Source organism: Podarcis muralis, chromosome 4 (genome assembly GCF_964188315.1).
Source record: "Podarcis muralis chromosome 4, rPodMur119.hap1.1, whole genome shotgun sequence".
NCBI lineage: Eukaryota > Metazoa > Chordata > Lepidosauria > Squamata > Lacertidae > Podarcis > Podarcis muralis.
The window spans coordinates 41,609,138-41,622,999 of NC_135658.1; positions in this window are offsets into that span (position 1 = coordinate 41,609,138).

A 13,862-nucleotide genomic window follows, 5' to 3' on the forward strand; every position below is an offset into this window, starting at 1 on the left:
AAGCAGCCTATGCACCCTGCTTATTTCCTTTATCCTCGCTCTTATTTCTCAATTTTCTCCTTCCTCTTCTTGCAGCTTCTTTTTCCGGTGAAGGGTGAAGGGTTTTTGTCCTGGCATCTCATCATTTTATTCTGCCCCTACGTGGGCCAGCAAAAGTGGAGGCTCTTGTTTTCGTGGGAGTGCGTGTAACAAGGTCAAATGCATATATTGTGTCATAAATAGATGGGTGAGAAACAAGACTTATCCCATGGACCTTTTTCCTTGTTATCCGTTGCATTGTACAAAGGGTTTAGGCACCAGGGAAAAGGAGGCCTCACAGTTCGGGAGTGAAAATATTCCACGTATGCTACACTTCTCCCTCACCCTCACCCTGCAAGAGATTAGGTAAGGTGCAGATCTTTTATTTAGGTCATGGTAGAGTTAAAACATATACACAGAGAAAAACACACATGCACATGTGCCAAACTTTTTTTCATTCTGACAGCACCTCTGCCAAGTGTCACTCACTGAGGTGACAGTGAGGAGAACTCAAGAACAAGTTAGAAAGCAACTTTTGTAGCAATAATGCCACCTCTTGAATTCTCCCATATTCTAGTTATGGGCTAGAAGAGAGAGAAAATAGTTTTAGAAGTATTTTCTGAAAGGCATTACTTCTTTTTCCACTGCATTGTTGAGACCCTATTTAGCTGTGTCAAGGAAAGCTTCCTAAAGACAAGTAGATTAGGGTTAACTAGAAGGCATATTACAGCTATAATTGTACTCTGATTATTTTGTTAAATTGCAGCATGGTTTTTCTTGTTGCAAATGCTAGGGGCCTAAAATAATATAATTTTATAATATAATATAATATACATTTGGCATGACTGCAACGATAACTGGAACAGAGTTTCTTTCTACCACCATGAATTCTGGATGGCCATCAAAGCCACTAGATTTTTGGAGCCAGTCTTGATATTTATTCTCTCCTCAATTTTCAGGATGACGTAACACCACCCTATTATAGGAACTGAAATTCTTTGTGCAAATTTGCACCATACATTTAAAGCACCCTTATATGTCATGGCTTGCCCAATGGAATCCTGGGAACTATTATGTGAGTGTTGTTGCTGACAGACCTCTCACAGTCACAATTCTCAGCAGCCTTAAGAAACTACAGCTCTCAGCATTTGTTGTGGGAAGTCATGAATCTTAAGATGGTATAAGAGTGCTTTAAATGTATGGTAAAGAACGTGATCAAATATACAGCTACCTGGAGCAGATTAACGATGTATGCACATGAAGCCAGCAGCCACCTCTGTGATCACACCCTTTGGAAACAGTACATAGCTGTCAGCGTTTCCCATTTTTTAAGGGAAATTCCCTTATTCCAAATAGGATTTCCCTTTAAAAAAAAGGAAAAAGTTGACAGCTATGAAACAGTATAGCAGTAATCACAAAAATGGCCTAATTCAGATTAGCCTTTCACCACACGTGTGTGCCAAATTGCATGAAATAATTTGGAGTGAAGTAGCCCTTTGTGTCTTAGTGAGAAGTTGCCTTGTACCCAGTCCAACCACTGATTCATTCAATCCCACACTGTCTACACTGGTGGGCATGATGGAAGAGGAGATAGTCCCACAAGGTGGGGAATATGAGAAAGTAGGACAAGCCCCAAGCAGGGAAAGTATATTCATAATAAGGAATTTTGATGATAATTTTCACCTGAAGCAACAGATACAAAACTTTGTTTCTCAGGGTCAAATTTGGCATGCTGTTAATTGCAGGAATGCAATCAATGTGCATGCCTGAAAAAGTGCAAATAGCAGAAGTAGGGGAGGTCAGCAGCAGCAGGACTGCAGGGGGAAGGAGAGGGAGAGTTTAACCCTTTCCCTTACTGTGATTCCATAACTCATGCACACACTCCATTGCTATGTACCTCAGGAGGAAGCCTCCATCAGCACTGTTGCATCTAAGTTTTACCTACGGGACCGCCTCTCCTGGTATGTCCCACAGAGAAATTTACGGTCTGCAAATAAAAACATCCTAAAGATCCCAGGCCACAGAGAGGTTAGGCTGGCCTCAACTAGAGCCAGGGCTTTCTCGGCCGCGGCTCCAATCTGGTGGAACGCTCTGTCACAAGAGACTAGGGCCCTGCAGGACCTGACATCCTTTCGCAGGGCCTGCAAGACAGAGCTGTTCCACCAGGCCTTTGGTCAGGGCGCAGCCTGACCCCCTCCTCTGGCAATCTACACAGAATTTTGCTTGATGGTTGACATTAATTTGATTTTAATTTGATTTAATTAATTTTATAATGAATGTTTTTAGAATGTTGGACTATTTTGATTGTTAGCCACCCTGAGCCCAGCTTTGGTTGGGGAGGGCGGGATATAAATAAAATTTATTATTATTATTATTATTATTATTATTATTATTATTATTATGTTTTTCCAATATTTTCTGTTTTTTTAACTCAAAACACTCTGAGACTACAGTTCCAGTTCCAGGAACTCCTAGCAAAATAATGACATTTTAGAGCAGGTGATAGTGGGAGGAGGAGCATGCAGATAAAGGGAAGAGATAGGTTCACACAAACTATCACCAAGCCAACAAAGACTTCTTTACCCTGGCATTTGAACCTGACCTTAGATAGATTGATTCACCATATTATTGTGTCTGCAGTTTGTTTAGAACTTATTTTAATATTGTGTTTTAAATGGTTGTAACATGTCCTGAGACATTATTATTTATTAAATTTCCATACCATCCTTCACCTGGGTTTATACTATAAAAACACAAAAATACACAACATAGCAACAAACAAAACAATACTCCCCCCAGTTTAAAAGGCCATAAATTGTTTAACTAGCCAAAGGCCTAGGTGAAGAGGAATGTTTTTGCCTGGTGCTTATGTGAAGAGTGGGTAATAAATTGCATAAATAAATAATGGCCAAAGGGGCAAAGGTTAATCATCCCCTTCCTCAGCTATTTTTCCACTTCCAAGCGTAGCCTCTGAATGCTAGGTTTTTTTAATTGCAAAAGCATTGGGGGGAAAGACACAAGCTACTGTATGTTTTGCTTAGGCCTTAGGTGCTTTCCTCAGATGGTATGTCCTCATTCCACAGACTCTAATCCTTGCAAGGGGGATAAGAACAACTTTTTTACCCTTTCAAAACAAGGCAAGTTGCATGGCAACTGCAACAGGGCTGAATACAGGACTGTGGGTGAAGGGTATGTTATCTTTTCCTAGCAGTTCCTTTTGCTAGATCTCAGCAGGCAGCTTCCTCTTCTTGACGTAAGAAGCACATGACAAAGAAGCTGAAGCAGAGCGGCAGTGGAATGAAACTTCTGGTAGCTCAGCTCTGCCATACTGAGATACATAACCTCATTGTCTGATCTTGTGACCAACCATTACCAGGTCGAAACACTAGGACTGCAGTCTTTAATTGATTGGATCAACTAATTTGATTTTGATTATCTAATTTCTATACTGTTTAATACAGTAAAAAAGATCTGTAAGCGGTACACACAACCATACGCCTTCATCTGCCTCTGCTGCAACAGAACATGTCTCTCCCGTATTGGTCACTACAGCAACAGCAGGTGCTGTAAGCTTCCGAAAGTTTGACTTCAGCCTCAAAGCTGCACTCCTCCATTGTATCCCGAGACAGATGGATGCCAACCAAGATCTGTAAGCAGTGTACAAATAGCTGAAGCGACAACAAAATATCACAAAAATATGCAGTTACATATAAAAATGTTAGATTAATACAAAATAACTAATATATAAATAAATAAATATCAATTCATTTTCCTTCTGGCGCACCGTCCCTCTGTGTCTTCAGGTTATATATCGCCCAGGGTCTGAACAAAATCCCAGCTTGCCCACAAAATTCTCAGAATGAGAAGAGTTCCTGGAAACAGCGGACATCACCTTAGTCTCTTACTCTAGACTTACTTTTTATGGGCAGGCCCAAGGTGGATGGTACTTCCTCAGGCTGCTTCCTCAGGCAGCTGTGTCTTATTCAAGTGTACTATCTACACCTAGTTCCAGATGCAGCAGGTTTGTTGAGTTTTCCAGAGGGTCCAGAGGGTGGGAAAAGGGCCCCCCTCCACTCACAGCTCTTTTTTTCACCCTCTGTCCTCTACTCCTCTTCCTCCAACTGCAACTTTAATTGCAGGTTAAAATTGAGTTTTCTGGCTGAGCCATGAAAAAGAAACATACAGATGGCATTGCCTACCAGTTTTTATCCCAACCCAGCACACACTTTGCATTCAGAACAAAATGCCTTGCAGTGTTTCTAAGAAACTACAGAGAATCCAAGCTGAGTATATTTAGAGAGATTTCATGTGAGCCATCCAAATCTGGACACCAGAGATAGTGTAGGATCAGATCTACTTAAGAACAAGTCTGGACATCAAACAAAATGTTGCAGCTAACGGGTTGCAAACATACTCTACAAAAAGGGCATTGCACTTTCCCCCACTTCCATTTTCAGATATTCTACATTTTGTGGCTACTGTGCATGCTCATTCCTTATTGCAATTTTGGTGGTTTTTTGTTTTGCTCATTTAAGGTTTTTTAAAGTTTTTTTTTTGGGGGGGTACTTCTATTAACCTCGACGTTTCCCATAACATAATTATACTGAGTGCTTTTTTTCCGCCAGAGCGCATTTTCGGCACCTCTGATATGGATGCCGTTGTAGGCTGACACTCTCCTCACCCCCTTCTTGCCTTTACGTACTTCTGGGAAGCCTCAAGCGATCTTTTCAAGTCAAAGCAGAAGCTGGCCAGTGTTTGCAAGCCTACACTTTTTTTTAGATCTATGACTCCACCTAGCTCCTAGCCACTCTTAGCTGGTCAGGCTACGGGGTGGGGCCAATTAATATTTCCTTTTCTTTAATCCATCTCCCATGTAGTGGTGGCAGGTTTTAAGCTTTCTAGCCAGGCCTCTACCATTGCACATATGTGCATTTGCGTAGGGTCCTTTGCAGCTGCCCTAGCCATCTTCCTGAATCAAAGGGAATGAGGGAGGTGTGGGCGCATTTATTTGACCTGCACCAGAACCAGGGGTGACCCCCAAACCAGCTAGGGAGACAGCTTGCTGTAGTTTTAGTACCTCTGCAGGCAGTGGAAAATGGCTGTTGTCAAACTGGCATCTGTTCACGGCTGCCCCGAGTCACCCAGCAACTTACTGTAACAACTTCATGGTCAGTTCTGGCACCTATTTTTCTTGGGGGGAAAGCACTGATTATGTGCCCTCCTGTTTCTCAGTGATCCCCATTTTGGCTTAGTTCTGCTGCACTCATCACCTGAGGTCACTATTATAGGGACTAATGTCACTAGAATACTGAAAACACATTTTAATCTCTCCTTTACAGTCTAAACTTTGCAGTTTTCCATTGAGAGAACGGAAAAGTTGTCTGTTCTGAGGTCAACCCCAAAACTCAACGTCAAATTATGACTTCCTCTGTTCCCATACAACTGAGAAAAAGAGGATAAGGAAACCTTTTCTCCTCACAACAACCCCTCCAGAAGAAAATATGAAAGTCACAACAATGAGAGCCTGTTTTAACACGTCAGTCAGCAGCTTTTACCCTAAGCTGGGCACTGACGCTTAGAGTAACACCCAATAAGAAGGGCAGCATAAACTATTCCTTAAATGGGTAGACGGAAACTGCCCTTCCATCATGCTTTTATACGACAGACCAAAATAATTCTTCCTAACACTATTATAGTATTTACTGCAACAAAAGCAAGCAAAACCGTTCCCAACTGTTATTTAATTTGGATATAAGAGCGAGCATGCAAGGACTTGATAAAATGTCTGGTCTATTTCTAAAGTGATTTGTTTGGGGCTTGAATTGTCATTGGAACTGGAATTTGCTCTGAATTAGTGAAGGCTGTGTGTGCGTTGGTGTATTATTTGGCTGCTAGTTTGCACAGCACTTGCCAGCAACAACATTACTAAGCAGCAGTGATCAGGTTTCCATCTAGATGTTGAACAGGGCAAGAAGCTGGCATTTGACCACTCACTGTTCCTACCTAAATCTTCTGTTACTAAAGAAGGGAGAGTGCCGCAACAGAAGGGGATTTGTATTTTGTAGCTTAATGAACTCACAAGCTAACATCCTGTTTTTGTTCCAGAGAGTACGAGTCTTTAACCCTTCTCTGATAACACCCACAGGAAATCAATATGAGCAAGTTTTTAATATGAGAATTTTGTTTTTTAACTCAAAGACTGGCCAACTGCCTATCTTTAAATATCTTTCCCATTTACTAGCCAAATTAGCACTGCAAATCTCTGAGGACGTAGTTGCAAGAAATTATATTAGTTGGAAATGTTTGTACTATTGCTATTTTTAAATGACATTCTGCAGCTGCACTTAAGCATATACAGCACTACAGAGAACATAGCATTGCAGATACCTGCCACTTTTCAAAGGACAGGGGGTTACTTTGAACCGAAATGTAGTACTCAGACCAAATTAACATATTTAGAGTATATTCCGGTCACTTCTAGATAATCTGTTTGTTGATAATTTATTCTCATTTGTTTGCATAAAGCTTGGGGGAAGGTCATATGACAGCTGTGTCAAGTAACTGTTATCCTACACTTCTCAGTGCATTTCCCTCCTGTCACTTTCCTAACTGCAAAAAGTCCACACACCCCTTAAAAAAAGCAGCCATGTTTGTACAAGAACCAAATCTACTTTAATTGTACAACTTGGATTTGCTGGTATCTAGGTGAATCCCACCCACAAATAGTGACAATTGGGGTGCAATATTAGACTAAATGTTTTTACCCAATTTAGTTTCCAACTGACCCAGCAAAAACCAGGGACATGCTATGATGAAAACACCATCTTGCAGAGATACCCTGGACTCAGGATGCCTTCTAAACGATTCTTACTCCCAGGATCACTCAGCCAGGAGTGCCAACTTGGCCTCCTTGGGTGCCCGGGGCTGGGGTGCCATGCAGTGTGCATGGCCCTGGCACCCAAATTTGTGGGTGTCTGGCCCCTTCATGGGGAATTTTGTGGGTGCTTGGGCACCCAAGGCCCCAGGGAGCTGGCACCTATGCACTCAGGTGTGACAGAGAAGGGTCCCCTGTTTGCATTTCTAATGTAATCTGCACGCCAACTGTGGCAGTTTTTAGACTAAAGATGACTTTAGATTTCAGGATTACCACTATGGCTCATTTTGCCAGACTAATATTTATGCTTAAAAATCCTTTGAAAAACAGTGACAATGAGTTTATATTCTCTGTGCTTTGACTGGAGTTTCAGACAAAAAGCCAGCTGCAATGTTTGCAAAGAATTTCAGTACCACAGTATTTATGCAACTATCTAATTGTGACAGAACAGGAAATGCCTGTCATTACGGATATTAAGTGTATCAGCATATGAGCTCTCACGTGGTATAGGAAAATGCAGCACTTAAAGAACCTAACTTTCAGACACTGCTATATTACCAGTCAGATTCATCTATCACATACTGCAACAAAAGAAAAGAAAAAGGGTTTAATCTTACTGGCTGTCATCTGTATAGACAGAGTTGGCTCCGCTCACAGACTGACCACTATCAAAAACTGCATAGGGATTATATAGGCAAAGAGAGGCTCATATTCATGAACTGATTAATGCTATCCAGACAGGAAGTTGGCCCAGCATATGAGGCAGTGCTCTCTCTTTCTCTTTCTCTCTTAAAAGAAAAAAAAAGCTCAAACTTATTCCACAGAAAAACTAGACACATTATACTAGAACTGAGGGAGAGACGGGTTGTGTTATCAGCAGAGGAGGCTGACCAAGCCCCAGAAAAAGATGGGGGTGGCGGGCAAATAACTTGCTTTGATAGCTATCAGACAGATACAGTGGCATTGTGTAATGCAGAATTAAGGCCAGGGCAATAACAATGTTATCCTGAAAGAAGGCAGAGCCTGCCTATGATGGAATCCAGTTATCTGGACACAGGGCTGGACTGGCTCAACTCACAAAGGAAACAGGCTGTCCAGAGAGTGGGCTGGTCCTTCCCATTAAGGGACTGTTATCTGGAGAGAAGGAGGAGGTTATCCGGATACAGATGGCTTTGTCCAGAGCAAGAACGATTTCAGGATGCTGGGCTGGCCCAGCTCAGAGGATATTTGTTCTAATAGCTGAAAAGATCAAGCAGAAACTGCATTAGGCAATGCTGCAGCACATTGTGCAAAGACTTGGAAACAGCATTTCTCTTGTGAAACAGTAGAAACATACTTCCATATGATAAGAAAGGGGGATTGATTATGACTTTATTTTTTTTTTAAATATTACTTTGCCCTTCTGCTTTAAAAAGGTGCTTAGAATGGCTACAATGACTGATAAAAACATAAAAATGGAAAAGCAGAATGAAAGCAATTCAATGCAACACAAAACGAGAAAAATTATAATACACAGACATGGCTTCAGGATGATAAATAAACTGTAATACTACAAATAGATCCAGCCCCTATTTCCTAGCTCAGTTGGTAGAGCATGAGACTCTTAATCTCAGGGCCATGAGTTTGAGCCCAACATTGGGGAAAAGATTCCTGCATTGCAGGGGTTGGACTAGATGACCCTCATGGTCCCTTCCAATTCTATGATTCTGTGCTATGTCTCTGAAACATGAACACTTCCTTCAGTTTCTTTGTGGGCCCCACATTATCTGCATGGAGAAAAGTGCAGGGAACATAGGAACGGGATTCTGGGTGCCTAGTCATTACTCATCTCTCTCATGCAAAGCAGTGTAACTGGGACCTCTCCAGTCCTGGGTCTATTAGCATTTCAGTCTGCTCTTGTCTCTGCCCTCCCTTGAATCCACAGAGCACAGCGCAAGCTCTGCCTGCTATACTACTCCAGCACATCCAGAATGTATTCCTCAGGTGTGAAAACTCTGTGAAACTTGCCAGGTGCAGCTATTTCCACCACTCCAGCAACTTTTGAATCCACTGCCTTCTGTCTTGACAGAAGAATCCTTTATTGCAAACCAAATTGTGAGGACAGCACCCTCTTGTGGCTGTAATCTTTTGACACACACACACACACACACAGAGAGAGAGAGAGAGAGAGAGAGAGAGAGAGAGAGAGAGAGAGAGAGAGAGAGAGAGTATTTTGTTTAACAGAAGCCCGGGACTGATAGACGGACCCAAAATTCTCAACTATGTAAGGATTATAGCTCCAGGAAGAAAAATCATAACCACAAAATATTTAGCAAATGTAATAGTTATATTTTCACTAGGTATTAAAGCTAGGAGTCTGATCTAATTTAATTGGGTAGATTACTTGATTAAAACACTTCAAATGGTCTCCTGATTAATCAGTAAGCAGTTTTAATGTTTTAAAGAAATATTTTGAATACGTATAAGAATTACATTTTTTAAAATGGTGCTTGTCATTTGCAGAAGTTGTAAATAAAAACAAACAAAGTTCTGATCTATTGATTTGTAAGTCTGATGGCAGGGACTCTTGCTCTCTCTTACTGATATGAGCCACTTTAGGAAACATTAGTTATCTGAAAAGCAGGCTGCCAATATAGTAAGTATTTTATTTTATTTTTACAAATCTGCTGACTAATAAAATGGTAGCACCTTTTAAGTCAATTAAATTATTGTAATTGAAAAATCTGATTTATTAAAGGCTGCCCAACACGCAAAATCCATCAGATGAGAGGCTCTAGGATCTGGCAGAAGCCCTGCTATGCTGGCAGGACTTGAGAGAAGCCGTTGGCAGGAGACACAGAGCTCATCCACACTTCCCAAACCTGGGGCTAGAAATCATGGGACACATGGCAGTGTGGATGAGCCCAAAGAGTGGAACCTTGGACTGCGAGATGATAGGCCTCTCGGGGTGCAGGGGTGATTTGGGTGTTGCTGCTGGGTATATGATGCAGTCAGCGGAGGAAGGGATTGGGGGTGTGTGTGGAGGAGGGATGGCTGATTATTAGTGCATGCAGTATTCCTCCTGATGGGCTCAGGTGCATGCTGAATGTGTGTGGAGGCTTGCCTCTTTGTAATGTGAAGTTGTACCTTAGATTTGAACCTGGGACCTGCAGCATGTAAAACATAACCTGTTCCACCAGATGCTCTATTAAACTGAGGCTATTCCTGTTAAGAAGGAAGTGCTGTGGCGGGTGGCTCCCGTGTCTGGGAATGTGTATTACCTGATTTGGGAGGAGTTGTGCTCTCTAGGAACGAAGAGGTTTGTAGTCTGGGAGTACTGTTGGATTTCAACTTATTACTTGGGTCTCAAGTGGCTTCTGTGGCTAGGAGTGCTTGTGCCCAGGACCAGCTTAAGCTGATTCATCAGCTACAGCTGTTCCTGGACTGGCATAGCTTTGCTTTAGTTGTTCATGCTCTGGTGACCTCCCACCTGGACTACTGTAATGCACTGTATGTGGGGCTGTAGCTAGTGCAAAACGTGACTGCTAGGATGGCAAGTTGGACAGATGGATAGGAATACAAGTCACTGGTTCAGAAAGTGTTGCACTGACTGCCAGTGAGTTACCAGAATCAATTCAAGGTGTTGGTACTAGCATATAAAGCCCTACCTTGCTTGGGACCGAAGTACCTAAAATTTATCGGAATCTCCATTACGACCGAGCTGATAAAGCTCATCCTCCTCTGGTCAAGTCCTTTGGAATCCCTCCAACGATAATTAACAACCTGAGCCTTTGATGAGGCCTCCAGGCACGTTCCCATTACGCAGAGAATCAAAGCAGCAGAAGTGATGAGATTTATGGCTACATCGCTATGAGTTTTATCACTAAGCTACGCAGACAGAAAAGAAATACATCCTCTCTCTGTGAGAGCAGAGAGCAACTGAAAAACAAAGGAACAGGAAACCAGTAATGTCACATCCGTCTCCTGTTTTCCGTGAGACTTCCAGCAGTCTGGAATGTGTGGAATGCAAAACAGAGTCTTGTGACTCCAAAGCACTGCACAATGGCAAACAGAAACTAACAAAATTATGTCTTCTGCAAAACCCCAGACTCATGATCAGCAGGTGAGGCTTTGTTGGTGGTGCAGCCACTGGGGGCTGCCTAGTTGGTGTTGACCTGTGACAAGTTCTTTTCTGTAGAATGCCCTTCCTAATGTCTTCTTCATTCATTTTAAAGAGAAATCTAAAAACATTCCTCTTTACCCAGGCATTTGATGACACACTGTTCCTGGAAACCCTGAGACCACTGTTTTTATGTTTTTAACTGTTTTTATTTTTGTTTAAAATATTTTATTTCCTTTGTAGGGAAGGGTGGGATATAAAACAACAACAACAACAACAACAACAATATTCTCCCTGGCCATTACCGGTATGTTGAGTAGTTGTGAAATTGCTCTTTTGCCTGTGGCATTTCCCTCTTGGAATTGCTCTTTTGCCTGTGGCATTTCCCTCTTGGAATCCAAACAGCAGCTAGGGGGTGAAATTCACCCTTTCCCCCATGGGTTTCAAATGCCCACCTCCTGCTTCCCAACCTCACGTCTTATACAGTGAGCCAAGGGAGAGTTTTGCTGACAGTGCATGTATGCAGCTGCTGTTGCTGTATGTTCTGGTCCATCCATTTGGCTGCTTGTCAAATAAGTATTTCTTCTTTTTTAAAAAATAATTTTTATTAACAGGCCAATCACATCACATTATCATATCACATTAATTCCAAATTATACAGCCAAATTTTAAATTTTGTTGGGGGTGCCCATACATCAAGCTCAGCTCGAGTCCAAAACAGCATCACTTATCTTACTGCTTTCATTAGACAGTTCTGTCCAGTTTGATCCGGATAGTCCTTTATTACTTCCTTTCTCTTCTTGTTGTTATCATAAATTCCTTTCTTTGCGATCTCTGATGATTTTAACAAGCAGGTTGAAAGCTGGCATTCTATGTGGATTTTTGTACTCTTCCAAAAATCATATCGATCAGGGACAGCCTCTGTACAACGCTTCCATACACAAGATTAGTCTCCAATCTGTCCTTTATTTTTCAAATAAATCAAATGAGTCTGGGGGCTCTGTCAGGTCAAACTTGCATTCCAACATTCCTTCTCATTCAAACAGTCCTGATTCTCCTCCCCCAGTCCTTCTTCCTCCGACAAGCCTGTCTTAGCGAGACGCCATATTTTAACTGCGTCATAAGAATTTTCCACTTTTCTCACCATTCTCCAGTCTTCTTTCCTGTTTTAATCCATCCCACATAGTTCTTAAAATCCTGCCTGTGATTCATAAAAACGCAACGATCTTGTTTCTATCTGGGGTGAAGGGTTATTTATGTCACATAATGCAGAAAAAAAAGAGTTTTTTCCTCCACCCCCCCCCCTTCGTTCCAAACATACAGTCTCCTTGTGGTAATTCATCAGAAGATTTACTTATCCGTCCGTCACTCCTGGTCGCAGAGATCCATTAATCAGCAGTCTTATCGTTGAGCTTTACTTGATGTCTGTGCTTTCAGCTTCATTTCCAATTGTATGTTTCCAATTATAATTCCAAGCTATATAAAACCAGCACACGCTGATTGGAATCGGCGTCAGGAAGATCTGACTTCACCGAGGGCCTGTGCCAAGTAGAAATGTTACCTCGGGTTAAGAACTTTGCTTCAGGATGCGCAGCGGCAGCAGGAGGCCCCATTAGCTAAAGTGGTGCTTCAGGTTAAGAACAGTTTCAGTTTAAGAACAGACCTCCAGAACGAATTAAGTTCTTAACCGCTTCAAAAATGTATCTGAGGAATATAAAGGAATTGAAACCTAGGGGGACCTGGGAGCTGCCAATTATGGGGTCAATATGCTAGCTGTGCCACTGGGGTTGATGGGAGTTGGGGATTAGGGCATCATTTTATGATTTTTGCATATGTGTGTGTTGGGGGTATGCCCTAGTCATGGTGAGTTCATTGGCTATGTGTGTCCTTGATTGCAGGAATCTCTATATGGTGGCATTTCCAGGAATACCATGTTGTGGGTGCCAGGTTCCCCTAAATTCCTGGGTATAATAGGTGTTAAAACTGGCTGCCAGATGAATTTAGTGTTGAAATACAGTGGTACCTCAGGTTAAGAACTTAATTCGTTCTGGAGGTCCATTCTTAACCTGAAGCACCATTTTAGCTAATGGGGCCTCCTGCTGCCGCCGTGCCGCTGCCGCGCCATTTCTGTTCTCATCCTGAAGCAAAGTTCTTAACCCGAGGTACTATTTCTGGGTTAGCGGACTCTGTAACCTGAAGGTCTGTAACCTGAAGCATCTGTAACCCAAGGTACCACTGTACAAGCCAAACCCCACTGTGTTCAATGGGACTTCATAGAATTGGAAGGGATGCTGAGGGTCATCTAGTCCAACCCCCTGCAATAAAGCATCCAAGACAGATGGCCATCCAACCTCTGCTTCAAAACCTCCAGTAAATGAGGTGAGCGTGCACAGGATTGCTTTTTAATTGCTTCAAGTCGACATTTGACTAAGGCTAGAGGACTCCCCACCACGCTTCACAGTCGCCAACTGCATGTAATGATATTTACTTATTTCACTGTTCTAAGCCTTCGGCCTTGTAAACCCAACTAAAGACCCGCGTCTCTCTCCTCCCCTCCCTTTACCCGTATAAGGTGAGTGTTTTTGTCCCGTGACACCGTCCTCCGGCAAATCTCATTGGCAAATTTCAAGGCGCTGTGCATCATTGGCAGAGAGCTGCATAATCCCCACCCCAAATATGCAAGCCGTCTGCTCATCTCTTCCGCCCTTAGCGCAGCTCTCATTGGCAAAAACGAGAGAATGGACTGCAGCTATTGGCTAAAAATGACAAGGTCGGCCCACCTGACGGCTTCTCTCACTGTTTACTTCCGCTCTACAGAAACGGGCAAAGCGAAGGGCCTCTATTGGCTGCGGCGCGCGCAGGGGGCGGGCT